The sequence below is a fragment of the Apis florea genome, unplaced genomic scaffold (genome assembly GCF_048593485.1).
Source record: "Apis florea isolate Af1SG1 unplaced genomic scaffold, ASM4859348v1 contig_1789_pilon, whole genome shotgun sequence".
Lineage (NCBI taxonomy): Eukaryota > Metazoa > Arthropoda > Insecta > Hymenoptera > Apidae > Apis > Apis florea.
Genome location: NW_028256481.1, coordinates 1,908,104 through 1,926,611, shown reverse-complemented (window position 1 = coordinate 1,926,611; position 18,508 = coordinate 1,908,104). Strand labels below are relative to the sequence as shown.

The 18,508-nt window shown below is 27.5% G+C and overlaps 1 long non-coding RNA gene across 1 annotated transcript; it reads right to left on the bottom strand.

Moving 5' to 3' along the window:
- Positions 1-15,365: 15,365 nt before the first annotated feature.
- LOC147658680 (uncharacterized) lies at positions 15,366-16,618 on the bottom strand. The gene is made up of 2 exons (XR_015292712.1): positions 16,408-16,618; positions 15,366-16,304 (listed from the first exon to the last, which is right to left on the bottom strand). It is a non-coding gene; the product is annotated as an uncharacterized LOC147658680 (long non-coding RNA).
- Between the last annotated feature and the right edge of the window lie 1,890 nt (positions 16,619-18,508).

Here is an 18,508-nt window from a genome sequence, read left to right as displayed (position 1 = left end):
ATAAAGAATATACGAAGATTAATTTTTTTTAACGTATATTTTTAATAACTGATGAATTCATTAAATTTTATAAAATTCAAAATCCAATAATTTTTTTTTAATCTATATGTAATAAATGATTTTGTAAATTTTTAAGAAAATACCAGTTTGCTTTAATTAGTTTTTTAATTATTGTGTAAAAATGTGATTTTATTTACAAAAAAAAAACAAAGTTAATTTTCATATGTTCCAAAAGAATTTCTTACAAAAGATTTAAAAATAGCAAATCATTTTTCTTGTGTAAACATTCTTTGAGTAAACATATGAAATAAATGTCGTTTTATTATTCTCGACTTCAGATTACAATGATGAAAGGATATTTTTATTATTTATGAAACACTGAAATAAAATGCTAGTCAATCTTGATAATTTTTTACATATATACATAAATTTCTATAATTTATCGACTTGTACATACATGTCCGTGACATTAAAAGAAACAAAATTATAACTCTTTCTATGCCATGCAATCTTTTTATGAAATATCTTTTCACACAACAAATAATTTATAAGTTACTTAAAATGACCACGTTACATGACTCACCTTGTATATAGATCACGTGGGATTGTTTTTCTATTTATGTAGAATCTGTTAATAAAACAGCATTAAGCTTATTTTTGACTCCTTGTATTTATCATGGTTACGTGCCAAAAACAAAATATCATTATTTTCGAAATAGCCAAGAATGATATAACCAATCTACACTTTATAACTTCGAAAAAATTGGATTTACTTAATAATTTATATCTAGGATTATTAAAACTAATTACGATCATTGTATTTCTAGAAAAAATTCTTAACGAATCAACCATTTTTCTAGAATTCTCCTCCAATAGAGATAAGTTGAAAAGAACTTCTGCAACTCGCGCCAATCGATCCAATCCACCCTTAACGTCGTCAAATCCGCCTACACGTTAGCCTTGTCATATTCTCGAGTCTACGCTGGTAATTCTTTGTATGAGAAAGGACAATAAAAAACGCTAGACTTTAAAAATTGCCAAAAGAAATTCTAAAGAACTTATTTGTTACGAGTGCTATAATATGTTTTAAACAAAAAATATTCAATATAATTATTATAATAATTTAATGAAAATGTGGTGAAGAATTTGAAAATTTATTTCAAATCATAATAATGATATCTATGGAAAATACTTTTTTAAAATATAGTAAATGAAATTATTCATTGAAATAGTTTTGTGAAATATAAATATTTGTAGGGAATAATTTATTTTAAAATATAGCAAATGAAATTATTTTGTTGAAATAATATTTTATATATATATAAATTTGCTTTTTGATTATTTCAAATAAGGAAACTAAATAAATCTAATTTAATCTAACTTAACCTAACTTAAAAAACGAAATAAATAAAAAGATGTAATAAAACGAAACGAAAACATATATTGCAAAAATAGATATTGTATATTTTTCGATTGATACAAATGCGAATTTCAATGATCGTAACTTAATAGCGAATAACGAAGAAAATATTCAAATTTAAAAAAAAAAAAATATCAAAATAATAATCGAAATCATCGCTCCAAATCGAGGAAATATTTAAATGCAAGCATCTTTATTTCACATTATCCAGATATATACACTCTCCGTTTCGAAGAGAATATTCAAGTATTTTTACCCCTCATTTCAAATACCGTCACATTGTCTCCCTTTATATTTTGGCACGGATGCGCGTACAGAGGGGGATGAAGTGTCTGGTGGTGGGCGGCGTTGCGGGTAAAAGGACGGCCTTTGCGCATAATCCTATGACCTCTTTAGCGCGATGGATCCTTCGAAAAGGATACACACCGAATTGCGCTATCAATTCCACCGTTCCCCCTGGTCGCCGTTTCGAAGGATTGTTGGAAGTGTTCCAACGCACGAACCCGAACCAGAAGGCGAAAGCGAGCGAACGAGCGAGCCGTATTCCCAACTCCTCCTTCTTCTCCTTATTGGCGCAGGAACGTTCTGTCGCGATGCCACGCGATTCTTCCTCTTCCGTGCGCTCGTCACAGAGTGATTTACATCGGGACCAACTTCCCAACCAACGGGTTTAGTTGTTGTGCGCGCCTCTTTCATCTCTCCTTCCTTTCGACACGGTTTTGTTTTTGCTTTTTGAAAGATTCGTTCGTTACTCTCGTATACGATCTACGTGTGCGCCAACCCTTTGAAGATCGAGAAGCGGTAATTGTTGAACGATTGCATCCGTACGCCAAGATTTGTTTGTGGTTCGTATCAGCTGATTGAACGCTCGATGGGATTGTTTCGGATGGTTTTGTATGGGAGTGTACTGCGTTGAATGTGTATATAAGGTTGTGAAGGAGATAGAAAGATGTTTGAAATAGATGGATAGAGACAAATGTTTCTAATTTTTTTTTTAATAATGATTGCACAAAGAAATAGTATTTCATGTACATGTTCTAAAATTGATTCGTATTACTTTGAACGAAGTAAAATAAAGTAATAGACGAAGCAATGATGGAAGCGAGTAGTATAAATAGTGATCGATTAAATACCGTAGGACTGTGTCAGTTATCTAGGGAAGTAAATGTAAGGATTGTTTTTTTTTTCACTTTTTATAAATGAAATATAAACGAAATGGAAAACTATATTTGTGTTTCTAAAAGCATACATGCTTCAGAATTTTTTTTTTTTTTTTTTTTTATTATTTTTAATTTCAAGAATTGATAAAAATTATATACCCGCGGTTGACCGGACATGTTGTTACATTTAAAATAATAGTACAGTTTTTGTAACTATAATATTTATACATTGCATTTATATATTAATACAATTGTAAATAAGCAAAATAGAAATCGTTTAGTTATTTATTGCCTTATATTCAAATGAAATATAAATACTTATATCAAATCCAAGTGTAAATAATAAATATTTATCTGATATAGTAGTAAAATAGTATTTTCATATAAAAATATTTCACTTGCCAAGTGTTTGTTTTAGAGGGGAAGAGCGAACGAGAGAGAGAGAGAGAGAGAGAGAGAGGGAGAGAGAGAGAGAGTCAACTCGAAGGAAAGAAGGGAAAGCGAAAATTTTCGTTAATCATTTTTTAGAAAATATTGTTAGATCAATTAAAAGAAATTGTAATTTTTAATTATTTAAGAATTTATAAATTTCTAATTCGTATTTTTTTTTAATTGTTAAAATCTTTTACATTGTTATATATCACTGTTATTTTCGCAATTAAAATTAAAAATACAATAAATAAATATATTTCGCGGCAATATAGTAATTTCAAAATATATATAAGATAGTAATAGAAAAAATTTTTGAGAAATGTGATAGAAATTAATAAAAATTTATCAATTATAATTTATAATAATATAATCGAATTTAATTCGATTGGAAATTTTTATTCAATAATTTTGTTATTGATGATTTTAGATTTTTTTTATCTTGTTTTTTCTTCCCTTTGGGAAGAAGCTATTGTTCGGTATCGAAGGCCACGATGTTGTCCGATTAAAAATCTTGACAACTTCCTCCGTGAATCATCGTGTATGAATTTTCGAGCCTTTTTTGTCTCATAGTGCTTTTCAATTCGATTTATTGTGTGAAAATTATGTTTCTGGGAAATATCTTTAAAAAATAATAGATTTTAATCAAAATGATTGATTTCAGATTTTTTATTTTTCAATTATTTAGAATAATTATGAAAAAAACAGTTGTTTTGGGGAAAATATTATTATTTTGTTGGGAATATAATGAATAATAAATATATCATTATTCTTATGAAATTAATTTTATTTTAATAATTTGTATAATAATAATATATGAAAATGCATATTAGACTGATCTTGATTTCCTAGTCAAAAAAAAAATAAATAAATAAATAAATATATTTATTTTCATTCTATCATTTGCATATAAATAAATAAATACAATATAATAAAGATACAAATAAAAAATTTACTAAAAATATTTAAAAAAAGTACTAGTATTATAAGTTCTATTATATAAATGAAATAATAAATAATAAACAAATGGAAATAAATATTTGTTTATACAATGATATAATAATATATTTATGTTAACACTTTAAGTAATAATCCTATTATAGAAACTACAGAAAATTTCATTTTATATTCCTATTAAAACATAAGACTTCACTTTATTAGGATCACATTTCAGGGGGGAAAAAAACAGAAGATTAAAAGCTTAGAAGATTACGATGTTTCCTTTAGCGTGAGAATACTATTGCGTATATATTCAACCTTTTAAAGATACTCGGAGCAAGGTTTTATACAACGCAGCATGTATGTTTAACCTTGAAATTGAGATATCTTCCGTCGTGGTCCACTCGATCAAGACGTTGCGAAATACGTCAGCGAAATACTCTTAAGTGAAATGGTCTATTTGAAGGCAGACGGCTGAAGTAGGTCAACTCGCTGTTGCTCTGACACGTTCCGTGTACATTTCGCGTCTACAGCACAGAGGCTACGCCTGATTCTCAGTCAGTTCCGTTTTAAATCAAATACGCGCTATATTTAAGCGGTTTGGAGAACCGCATCCCAACGATAAATCGTTTCATTTAATGTATAATCAGTCGCAAAAGTATCCAGCTTTCGATCCATTTTTATTTTCGAACTGTTAGAATATTAAAAAAAGTAGATAAATATGTTGTAGTTATAGAAAATGAATTTAATGTTTGTTTTTATTGATATTAATTTTATTGATTTTAAATATATATAAATAATATAAGTAATTTTAAATATATATATATTTTTTATTTACTTAATCGGATACTTTTGTGATATTTGTACGTTATTTGTGCTTCTTTCACGTTGTCATATTAGAATAATAATTATTTATATTTGTTATATTATTTGGAGTATAATTAATAATTACTTTATTTTGTTAGAAAAAAAAAATAATTTTTACAAATATTTTCATTAACACATTTATAGATATTGTAAAAATATTTTGATAAAGTAATCAATGATAATTATATTATATATTTATATTATAAAAATATATAATATAAATAATATATAAAGTAATAATTTTGTGAGTAGAAATATTTAAAAAGAATATGAAATACAAGGAGAATTATATTGCATTCTGAATATTAATTTTTTAAAAGAATAACGTTAAATATAAAAAATGCTACGATTACTGTTGTTACTAATTACAAAAAAGAATTAAAATCACAAAAGAATAATAAAGCTTTAGCTTTAGCTTTGTATAATAATTTATTTGAAAAATATAAATTTATATAAATTAATTCTGTTTTTGTTGTTGAATCATCTTGATATGAATCATCAATTCTTCGTATTATTCCACTATCTATATTAATTCTTCTTTTACGTATTTTTTATTTAAAATTCTTTGAAGTAGAATAACAAAAAACAGATGACTTTGAAATCAATATATTATTCATTTCATTGTTTCTTTAAATGAAAATTTAAATTATTTGTGTTTATTTAATTTTCGTTTATATATAAAATATGTTAAAACTTTGTGATTCGCAAACAAATAGAATATATAACAATAAATTATTTATCAAATTAAAAATTGGATTAATTTGATCGGTTCATAAATGTATCGAAAGAAATTTTATAAATTCAATTCAATTTAACTGTCGACTATAAATTATAAGCAGAAGTTGTAGTCGATATTTATCGATAAGAGTTGTATCTCATAAATAAACTTGAACTGGTTAAACCACTTCAATTCATCTTATAACAACTACGATCCATTTTATAAGACAAGATGGTCGTGATAAATCGAACAGTTTCATTCAGATCGAGATAACTTCAAAATCTCTTGTAAATTACGGTGAAAAGTAATTCAGGAGGTTGCTTTATCAGTTTCCTTAATCCAGATATAGATCTGGATTTATTTACTTGGATAATTAAAAAGGAATTTGAGAAAATATTAAATTTAATTATTCCAAGAAATAACGTTTATTTCTTAATTGAAAATTAAAAATTTAAAATAATTATTATTGAACAATAAATATAATAATAATATCACCAAACAATTAATGAATAGTAATATAAGCATTTGACATTGCATATTAAGAAACCAATTATTTTCATCAGAATCAAATAACAAATAATTTTTTTTCGTATGAAAAATTTATTATTTTAAAAATATATTATTTTTTAAATCTGTTCTAATATTCATTACGTTTATTCTAATTGTGATTCCAATTTTGAAGATTATTAGAAATCCTCTAATTATATCGTGCAAATGTGTGTCAGAAAATCATATCAGTAAGATCACCTTTCTCTCTTTTTTTTTTTATCATCAAACTGTAAGCGTAGAGTGTAGAGTGAAAGTAAGATTATTTTCAGTAATTATAACAGAGTTTCTAATTCCGAATTGCATGAAAAACTAAAATTAAATATATAAAAGATATGTGTAAATATTAAGTTAAATATTCTGTTAATATTTTAATTACGTACAATATGATGGAAATTTCACTTTCATCTTAATGCTTTTAAGAATTAAAGTAAAAGGAGAGAAGGTAAAAGCGAAGATCGTATAATTTTTTAGCTGAATATTTTTATTCTCTGAATTACTATTTTGTCATTAACATGGCTTTTTAATTTTAATCTATGTTTATTCGTTATTGTGAAATTAAATTTTTATGATTCATATAATTTGTTATGACGAGTAATTAATTTTATGTAATTGAATTATATTTTATAAATCCTTTTTCTCACAAGTTATGTGAAATTATTCTTATTTAATAATTTTATCAAATTATATTGTATAAATATGAAATATTAAATTTAAAAATATAAAGAGGAGATAAGAGAATTGAACTGGAATTAAAATTAGAATTTTATTTATTTACTTACTTCAAAAAACTATCATAAAATATATTATAATAACTTTTTTGCATAAAGAAACATATTTAAAACTAGTGGGAAAATAAACAATTTTTTAAAAAGCCAAATTTAAATATATGCGAACATAAAATGTGGAAAAAATACAAGATGAATTCTTTACATCTTAAATTATATCATTTTTGTTTTTCATATCTATTTTTATAGAAAATTTCATCATCATGAATATATTTTTTCAGTGGTTATTTTATATGTGAATATTATTAAATATTATATATATATATATATTTAGAATTATATTCTAAAAAATATTTTCAATGTGTTTTCTTTACTTTATTATAAATTCTTTTTTAACGTGAATCTGACAGAAAAATGCATGATTTCTAGTTATTTAAAATTCGGAAAACTTTATTATTCGGATACGTTTTATTATTCTGTTTATAAAAATATAATAAAACCAGATGCGATATTCTTCAATTTTTATTTGCTATTGTTTGAAAATATGATTGTATTCGAATACTTGAATAAATAATACTATGGCTTTACATTCTTTTCAATTTTACGATGTAATTCGGAATTCAAATTTTGAATTATTTTTGATAAAAATATTTTTCTTTTTTTTTAAATTTTTATTAAATTTATTTATTCAAATATTGAATTATTGAATAAATTTTCATAAAATTACTTTGCTGTTTATAGGATTTTAAATTTATTTACCATATAAGAAATAAACGAGAATATTATTTATTATAAAAAGTAATATATGAAAGAAAATAAAAATATAATCATAAGATTTATCACATATAAAAGCAATGATTATAAAAAAAATAATAATGAAGAAATGATTTACTATAAAAATAAATATACAAATATCAATATAATCTTATAATGAAATCAATGTTCTGAACTTTAATTAAGTCGATAATTCGAAGGTCATGCACTTTCCTTGTAAATATATATAGTAATTGAGAATGCATAATAAAATAAAATGAATGCTATAAATCTATTTTATATATAATTACATAAAATTATATTTCTCATGTTTTTAACATGCCTTGCATGAATATTGTTTCATGTAAAGGAATAATTTAAAAAATTTTACTCCATTTAATATTCTTCCTTATTCAAGATTCATTCGAATTTCACTTATAAAAGATAATTTAAAATACATGGGAAGGATAGCTAATTTTAAAAGTGAAATAATAAATAAAAAATATAAAATTTTTGCAATTTTTTCATTTTCGAGTAAATCAAGTTTGAATAATTTTCAAATACAAATAAAATTGGCTAATTCGATTGATACGAATTATCGACAGAGGGTAATTCCACATTGTAAAAATAAGAAAAAAGTATAGAATAATTTTTTTATTCATTCAAAAACAAGTTTTCGAAATAATTTTAAAAATTCATTAATTATTACGATTCTTTTTATATTTTGAATCTCGAGATTCTCAAAAACAAACAGTTTAAACAGTAAAATTATTTATTTTTGCTTATTTTCACATAGAATCAATAATTTAATTCACATGCAATCAAATATAATTTAATTTCATTCGAAAAATTTTCAAACCTGATTGATTTATTCAAAAATCGAAACTTCAAATGAAAAAAACATTATTTATATATTATTTTCACATAGAATTAATCAATCTATTATCTTGCATTATTCATCCACGAGAAAATGGCAAGAAAAACATGGTTATTAATGCCCCACTATCTGTTATCCTTACATCAAACGTATTTTCACATTGACCGAAACAGTCACATCGCAATCAAATCGCAAAGAAAAATAATAAGAAAAATAAATGAACATATAACAGTGTAAGTATTAACCATTGACAAAATATATCCTCATAATTTAGAAAGAATCCTCCTTTACTCAGGCGAAACGGAGATTATTGCTCTGCTATTTCTGCTATTTTGCCATCTTCTCGTGAAAGATGAAATATGAATTTCCCTATGTTTTCAAACATCCTGTGTGTGCAAATACGAAAAATTAAAGATCGTTTTAAAAATTCTCTCCCCCAACCTTTACACATTCCACTTTGCCATTATCATTATTAACCATCGCATTAATCGCTTCCTCCAATTTCCACTCATCTACCAATTGCAAATTACCTATCTCCAATCGGCCAATTAAACGCACGCAAACAACCGTATCTCATCAACGACCGCGATAAATCTAAATTTCAGCGGCGAACGCGTGCTGAGATCGCGTCAGCACGACCGCGGAACCAGCCAGGAAAGGCGTTACAAGCGGAGCCATCGCCGATCGCCGAGCAGCGGCCGACAACACGGTGGTCATCGTGATCGCGATCGTGATCGTCTGGCGCATCCCACTTCCTCTAGGCGTGCAAGGATCTATCGACATCATGCCTCGTCGTCGACCAGCCAGGACCGGCATAGGCATCGCTCGCCATCCTCAAGAAGTCAGGTGAGTCGAATGGTGTCGACAACCGATGTCTAAGTACGTCGTTTGCATTCTCGATGATGCATCTTATTTCATTCAATATATTGTTTGATATGAACCACACATTTTTAATAGACGTGTGATCGTGATATATATATATATACATACACGGGAACGACTCGGGCTAGATATCGAAGAGAAAACTCTGGCTCCTCGTGTATTTTGCATCCCCTGATACCCTTTATTCCTTATTATATACGAGAGTATCGTGCATAGTGGCAGATACTGTGGTACTCTTTCGATTGATTTTGACATTTGGAAAGTTGGAGGGGATATTATTGTTTATTTTACGATTTTTTATATTTTTAAATATTCTTTCAATTTTTTAGTTAATCGTTTTAAAATTTTACAGTGTTAGATTTACAGTGTGATACATTTTATATATTCTTTTTATTTATAAAATATTTTTAATAATTTAGTTTTCGTTTTATATTCATATCTCTGTATTCTGTTATCGATTTTTTTTTTTTTTTTTTTAATAGTATTTCTTATAAATATTCTGAATTAAAGATTTGGAATTTTTTTCGCCATTTCGTACAAAGATTCAGAAAATTAACAGATATGTTGCAAATTTATTTCTTATATCATTTAGGATTTTAGGTAAAGTGTTCATGTTTTCTGGAAATTGCAAAACTATTTCCCTTATTTAAAATATAATAAATATATGTACATATAGTATATTTCAAAATTTCTTTTTTGTAAAATTATCATATCACTTAACATATTATCATTAACATATCCTTACAAAAAAATCTTTATAAAACTTAAACTTAATTCAAGGTTAGTACAGAAATACTGGATTAAAACATTACGTGGAACTTATTTCTATAGCTTCGAAAGCTTTCATCATCCTCGTAGTAAACATACTTAAAGTAACTACATTCCTTAGAGTGAAAAAGTTTCCAAGTGCGAATCCTTGTAAAATTTATATCAAGGTTATAAAGAAATATGATACCAATGCTATATTAATATATAAATTTATTTCTATAATTAGTTAGTTTCATCCTTGTGGTAAATTAAATTCTCTAGAGTGAAAGTCTTATTTCAAACGTAAATCTTGATAAAATTCACATCGTTATAACATAATATATAATTTATTTTTGTTATATTAATTTTGAAAGCTTTTGTCATCCTCGAGGCGAACGTTTGAATAATTAAATTTCCTAGAATGAAAAAGTTGCCAAAGGGCAAAGGATTAAAAACGTGGAATTTGTGTGCATATTAGAATGAAGACAACTGATAATTTGACTTTCTCTGCAGTATTTTTGATAATTATTATCTTCTATAGTTACTAACAAGTAACTAAGAAGAACGAAAAGTTTAAAAGTATGAGCAACGATAAATGGCAGGAATGATACGTTATAGACTACATGCAACGAATAAAAAGTTTCCTCGTGAAAACATGCACAGACTTATAGATATCGTCTGCAGATAATTTGCATAAATTGTTTGTATTGTATGCGAAATACTGTATCGTGTGTCGCATATTATAATATATTTATTGTACGTCTATATCTACGATTCTATGGATTCTCCACAGATATCCAAGAATATTTCATGAGTACATGTCTATGAAAATAGGTTGAGATTTGCAGATATTGTCTTGCCGACATGATTTCTGAATACGTCCTTCATGAGTCATTTGATATTCATTAAGTTTAACCTTCAACTAACGATATGACATGTCAAAATGATACGTTACACAATGAGATGATTCTAAATATTTATTTCAATTTTTATTATATTATAATGTATGTATTATAATATTTGTTTATTTTATTGTTCATAATTTAATAAAAATTATAAAATATTATTGAAAAAAGAAATGTAACTTTTTATTGTTTCGATCGTTCTTTTAATCTAATTTGTTTTCAAATTGAAGATTTGTGAAGATTTGTCTGCATAAACTGTTGCCAGAATCGAACTATTTATTTTTATTGCATTGTTATGTTTATAAAAAATAATAATTGTCTTTTAAAGTAATTGGTTAATAAACAAGTCACAAATTTTATTTCCAATATTGATAAAACAATTATTATATATATGATCAATAAATAAAGACATATTTGTCAATTTCGAAATATATCAAATTAATATCATGTCATCAGTTGAAGATTAAATATGACATTTATTAAAACAGATTTTATATTTTAAAATTATACTTTCAAATACATGACATGAATTTAATGATAATAATGAATAAAAAAAGAATAAATCTATTTAGCCAATTTTTTCTTTTATCATTTGTGAATTATTCTTTTATATTTTTTTAATAAAATAAAATTTAATTATTTACTGAATAATTAAAGCACAAAAACAAATATTAGTTTATTCTATAATTAAAACTTCAAACAATATCGTTCGTTATAATTTTTTATTTACGAACGTATCTGTAGAGAATTATTTGTAAATGATCGAAATCCAATGTTAGAAATAATTCGTACTTGAATATTATTAATTATAAATGATTTTAATTATTGTAACGTGATAATTATAATTTATTATAACTATTGTAAGATTTTAACGATTCTTATCCAATTTTATGAGATTTAGAATTTAATGATCAGATATAGTTAATTCTTTTGCAAAATAATATCAGATAATTGTGAATAACGAATAAATATTTTATTACAAGACTAAAAATTAAATTATATTATATTAATATTTCCTAAAAACATAGTCTAAATAGTCAATAATTTATTTATAAAAAATTTTGCAAGAATATAACAATAGTATTAATCAATAGTATATTAATTTATTTATATTTTAACTCCTACGATTAGTCGAACATCAAGTATTTTTCCCATCACCTTTTCGCAAATTTTCAAATTATCACGTGAACAGTATACGTTATTCATTTACATGTACACTATTATTTTTTAAATTAATGAAAATATGAAAGGATATTTTATATGAAAATTGTTTGACTTTACGACGGAAATTTAATAAAATAAATTCCGTTTTCCCCTTCTTATTTAAAGAAATTTGAACATCAATATAATTTCCAATATATTTTTAAATTACATATTTTTATTTATACCAATTTGTTGCATTTTTGAAACAAATTCAATGTTATAACTATTTTTAACAAAATATCTTTTTGATCTACCATTATTAACTCATCACATTACTTGCTTTCCAGCCTAACATCGTATATTATACTTATTTTCCTGTTATTCTTATTTATTTTTATTAGATATATTAAGCAACACGTCGTTTTTATTTTAAAATTTTCTTTTCGATCGATAAAAATTGTATATATCTATTTTTATAAACAATTAAATACCAAAATTGACATTTATTACCGATATTTGTAAAGATAATCAAACGAAATTAATTAAAAATAATCATTATATGCCTTGCTTGAATTTTACTTCGAAAATCATAGCTGGCAATAATAAAATTATATAAATTCCGTTTAAAGAAGAATTACATTGATATCCAAATATTCTGTTACATGCAACTGAATAATAATCCCACCCCTCCCCCCTCCCCTCCCCTCTCAAAATCGGAATATTTGAAATCAAACAATTTTCGTATGAAAAGACTTTTCATATTTCCAAGAGAAATTCAGAAAAAACATACTATGAATCGTCATCGTCTCTCCATCCCTATAATACCCTCTCTCTGCCCCGCCATCTCTGAGAAGCAAGGATATCCGTGTTTTCCCTCGCGCGTCTCGTTCGATAGACCGGGTATAAATACGTCATCGAGCAAGCGAAGAGAAACGAGAATCGGTCGAAGAAGACACGAAAGAATGAAACAAAGATAAGAAGAAGAAGAGGAAAATGACACGTAGGAAAAGATCAAGAAGAAGAAGAAGAAGGAACAAGTACGCGAGCCTCTCTGGAGAAGGCCGCGATGCAACTAGCGCGAGCACGCGCGTACCCGGAGCAAATGCCGATGATTCTTCTTTCTTAGCCAGAGTCGGCTATTTTCGACCGGCGACTATTTTCGAGGGGGACTCGTGACGCGGTTTCGCCGCGGTTTTAGTGCGAGTTTGCGCCAGATGGCCAGCGCAACGCCGTCGTCCTCCGCATCTTTGTCGGGAAACGCGGCGGCAGAGAAGCCGGTTCGCCGGAATCTACGACCAACCATCTTCTTCATCCTATATCCGTTCCGACCACCAAATTCGACCGCGAAAATCTCTGATCGAACGAACGAGGGAGGCGATTCTGATCTGGAATCTGATCTAGGAAGGATCTCACTGATCGCAGTGTGAAGTGTGTACAACTGACTATAGAGTTGTCCCTGGATTAATTCGTAGCCTCTGGTAATGTCGATGATTCTGAAGAGATATGAATTGTCTGAACTTAATGGAAGGATCTCGTTGATCCGGTGATACTAAAGTGTGCATAATTATTGGAGTATTTGGAATAATTAATATGAAAGGCATGCTGGAAATGTGAGCAAAAGGAAACAGATTCTGGTAGCATTGATGATTTAGAATCTCATCCGAGTGTTATGTAAAGTGTGTATAAGACTATTGGAATAATTCGTATCTTGAAAATAGATAGATAGAAGAACTATCTTGGTAATATAAATGATCCAGAAATCCTAGTATAATCTAGATTTAATGCATTAAATGATCTTAATCTTCACTTCTGTTAAAGAAGTGTGTAATAATGTATATGCACAACTGCTTAAGTACATTTTGTACTTGGGATAATTTGTATTTTGGAAATAATCAGATATTGATGTCATCGATAATCCAGAGATCCGAAGAGTTTTAAGGAAAGGATTCTCTCGAAAGATCTTAATTTTCTGATTCAGTGATATTGTAAGAACTGTGTACAACTACTTGAATATGTCAATCACCGATATTCTATCGATGTTCTAATCAGGAATTTAATTAATCTAGACTTTTAAGGAAGAATCGAAGTACGATTATTAGAATACTCGAAATGATTCACATATCCAAAAAGCAGATAGATAGGACCTAAAGCGGCAATAACTATTGGAATATCTGAAATAATTCGTATACCTATCCTGGACACATATAGATAAAATCTAAACTATTGGAATACGTCGTATATCTGAAATACCTATCTAGAAACAGATAGATAGGATCTGAAACCCAATATATACGTACATTTAATACATCTGAAGCAATTGCTAATAATTCGTATGTTTATCTTGAGAACACCTGTCTTGATAAACGGAACATCTTACCAGCAGAAGATAATATTTTTCGTGCCAGTTACGCATCGTCGATTAAGGTAACCCGAGAAACGTCCCAACGGTTGACCCAGAATCGATCAGAGAACCTGGATTTAGAAATACTTAGGCGTTGCTCTTGGCAAGATGCGCCTGTGAGAGTGGCACGAGAATCGCGTAATCGTTAAGAGCGATCCACGACCCAAATAGACACGACACGGTTGTCACCCTGGATCATCCTGGAGGCTGGTGCTTGCGTGGCGGCGGCGGCGGCGGCCTGGCCGATGGTGGACCACCCTCGGCTTCGTCCTCGTCGTCGTCGACGATGCTCTCTCAACAGGAGGTGAACTTGTTGATTCCTGGTGGGAGCCAGGTGTCCTGGTGGCCCAGACAGGGATGGGAGGCCTGGGTGCAACACGGCAATGATCAACCTAGCAGAGAACTGGACGCGAAACTCGACGTCACGCCCGAGTCTAATGGCACATCGATTTCTGAGGTAGCGAATGAACGAAACGAAATATTTATGAATGAGCGTAAATGGCTAAATTTTGATGGATCGACCAAGTGTACGTCGACGATGCAAAAAAAAAAAAGTGTTAATTAAGAGGAATCTTCGATTTTTCTTCTCGATTGTTTCAAATTCTTTCGATCGATGGTGAAATAGGTTTGGGAATAGATTTTTTGTTTGGTACGTTTGTATTCACGTTCGACGAGGCTCATCTCTGTTTTAATGCATTGCCATGTCGGTCATAAATGATTGACGTAAAACTTTTTGGGATATAGTAAATTAAAAATTATTTTGTACACATTTTTAGTAGCTTAATATGCATGGTAGAATATTGTAGAATATTAGTAGATATTTTTTAACCTTGAAAAATTGAGATAAATGGAAATTTTATAATTTAATTAATTTATTTTTTATCATTTTACATGATTGTACAATTGAAATAATTAAAACTTTTTTTATTTTGAAAATTTATGTTTTAAAAAAACAAGCAAAATTAATCTTAGCTTTTAACGTGTAAGCACATAGTTAGATTCTGTCGCTTCGAATGTGGACTTAAAAACAGTGCTGCCGCCTCAACACGTGGCGATAACTATTATTTTGGTACTGTAGCGGTTTGTCGGTGAGAAAGCTGACATCGCTGTTCTGTCGTAGATTCGATAGATAACATCTACCGAATTAACTCAGTGTTCAGGTGGCGGCACTAACGGCTTTTAAATGCATTGTGAGAGAATCATCGGTATAATAATTATTCCGATAATAAGCAGAAAATCAGAGACGTTAATTATTTATTATTATTATTCAACTGTTATCAATCTTTAACTCTTACATTCACCAAGAAAATATTAATAAGAACCTTCCTAATTTTATAGATAAATTATCAATATGCTCACAACATTGGTAATTGGAACCTCTATGAAAATTATATAAAAATCACTACTCATCTTATCGACATAATTTTTAATGTATATGATACTTGAGAATAATAATACGACATTGACAATGAACGTATCGAACAAACATCGATATTTCTTTTTCATAATTATAAGTGAGTAATGATAATTCATCGATTCTTATCATTATTAGTGATAACTATCGAAACATTCTCGACGAATAATATACAGAATATCAAGCGCTAAATTAACAATGCTTCATCAGTGATAGCGAACGTGTTAATACGATTTGTCAATAAGTCATTTTCTAACGAATAAAAATAGCAACATAAGAATTGGAATCAGTGCTACTAACCTTTTCGATGACAACAAACACACGTTAAGCCAAATTTTCGACTAATGCAGCTGAGTGAACAAGAACCAACTGAATCTTGGTCAGAAAAATTATTATTCGATATAATTTTTATTGACTTGAATCTTGCACGATAAGGATTATTGGCCGAGATTTAATTCTCTCGTTTGACGAAGCTTACCTGCTTACTTAGAAGCAAATCTAACAGGCGAATCGCCTACGCGTGTACTTGTTTCCGTTGGCCCTTTGCCACATCAGCGGCAACTGTGGTGACACGAAATGAACCAGCCCGGCAAGCGAGTAAGCATTAGTTAACCGGCCACTCGCTTTAACATTTAAACGACGCTCCACACGACGACTAGTCGAGCTCGAGTCGAGCTCGGTCTACTCTTACGAGACGATCGTGGCGCACGCGTTTCACGCTTCTTGGTTATATTTGGCAACCTCGTACTAGCGACCACGATAAACACGCATGCGACGTGTAGGGATATGCGATTGGGGAGATCGCGATGGAAGCTGATTACCGATGGGATCAAGTATCTTGCAAATAGAATTTTGATTCGATTCGAATTCGTCGTGATTTTGAAAAACGAAACTTTTATGCGTTATTATTATTGATTGGTTTTCCATTAATAAATTGATATTTTATATTAATTATTCTTGATTCTTCTACAATTTATATATTAATATAATATTAATATAATGGAGTGGATTATTATTGGAGAATCGATTTTGGAAGCTAAAATAAATGTAAAAGTGAGTTTACAAAAATGTCGGTTTTCTAAACGATTGAAGCGTGGTGTTAAATGAAATAAGATAGAAATAGACTGAGACTGTTTCATCTAGCGCAAACTTCAATTGTTTATAATATTTAATAAGCTTTTTAATCGATATTTTTGTATATCAACTTTTATTTATTGTTCTCTAGAATTGATAAAGGTGTTTCGTGAATATATTAATCTCGAGAGATATGTCTGTAGATTTCATATTATAGAAACGAAAGAATTAAATGAATTTTTTTATTATACAGAATAACTTACACATTTTTACGCATTAAATCTATGCATTCTAGCGTTCTTCATGACATTGAACATTGTTTATTAATTTAACAAATTCTTTTCACCAAAGATGATTATGCAAAATATAAATGATTATAATTTTACTTTTTTTTTAAATTATTTTTTCATATTGTATAAAAGTAAATAGTAATCAAAGTTCTCTTTAAACGATAATGTGCTAAAGTAAAAAGAATAATGAAATATAATCTAATCACTTGAGATTAATTCCATTGCTATTATCTTTCGAGTGGTAATTTAATTTCTTCAGGATTTGTTTGTTTTTTTATTTAATAATATCTTTTTGTTTTTTGTTTATTAATTATTTCCTTAAGAAAAATTTCACTTCTATATTTATTTTCTAAATTTTTCTTAAATACGTCATATAGGGACAATTATCAGAAACTCGTGAAAATATAATTATTGAACTTGATCCCATTTTTAAAAATGATATTGCCTTCTTTTTTCTTTTTCTCTTTTTCATTTTGTTTCATTTTGAATTTTTTAAATCGTGTCATTAGTTATTATAATGATTTTGATTATTCTTTTATGATTATACATTTAAGTAAATTATATTTGAATTTTGTTTAAATCTTTGCGACTTAAGATCTTATTTTATTCCATTTTATTATATTTTTTAGTTTTAATAAATTAAATTATGGTAAAATTATGAACACCATTTTGAAATACCTTTGAAAAATAGAAAATTCAGCAGAATTGAATTCGGATAAAATGTTGAATGTAATTGAAAAAATGTAAAAAGAGTTCTTAGTAAAAATATCCAAAAGTTAAATATTCTAAAACACTCTATTTTGTTATTATCGTATCATAAATTTTTTAGATATTCATATAAAATTTAATATTATGCAATATTATAATAATATACGAAATGATTACTAATTTTCATCATGTAAAATATAAAATTAAATAACTATTATTAATTAATTAAGAGGACAAGTTCAATTCAACATCCAATTGAAAAATAAATTGAAGAACGCAAAGACAAATCATTTTCATTTCTTTCTTTCTCATAAAACATAATAAAAAAAAAAAATTCTAAAATTTAAAAATATTTTAACTTTCAAAAGAAATGATATTAGTATATTAAATATAAATATAAACATTTAAAAAATCATAAATAAAATCTGGAATTCATAAAATTATTCATAATGAATAATTAAATAATTAAATGAATGAATAATTAAATTTATATAAATCATTCTTATA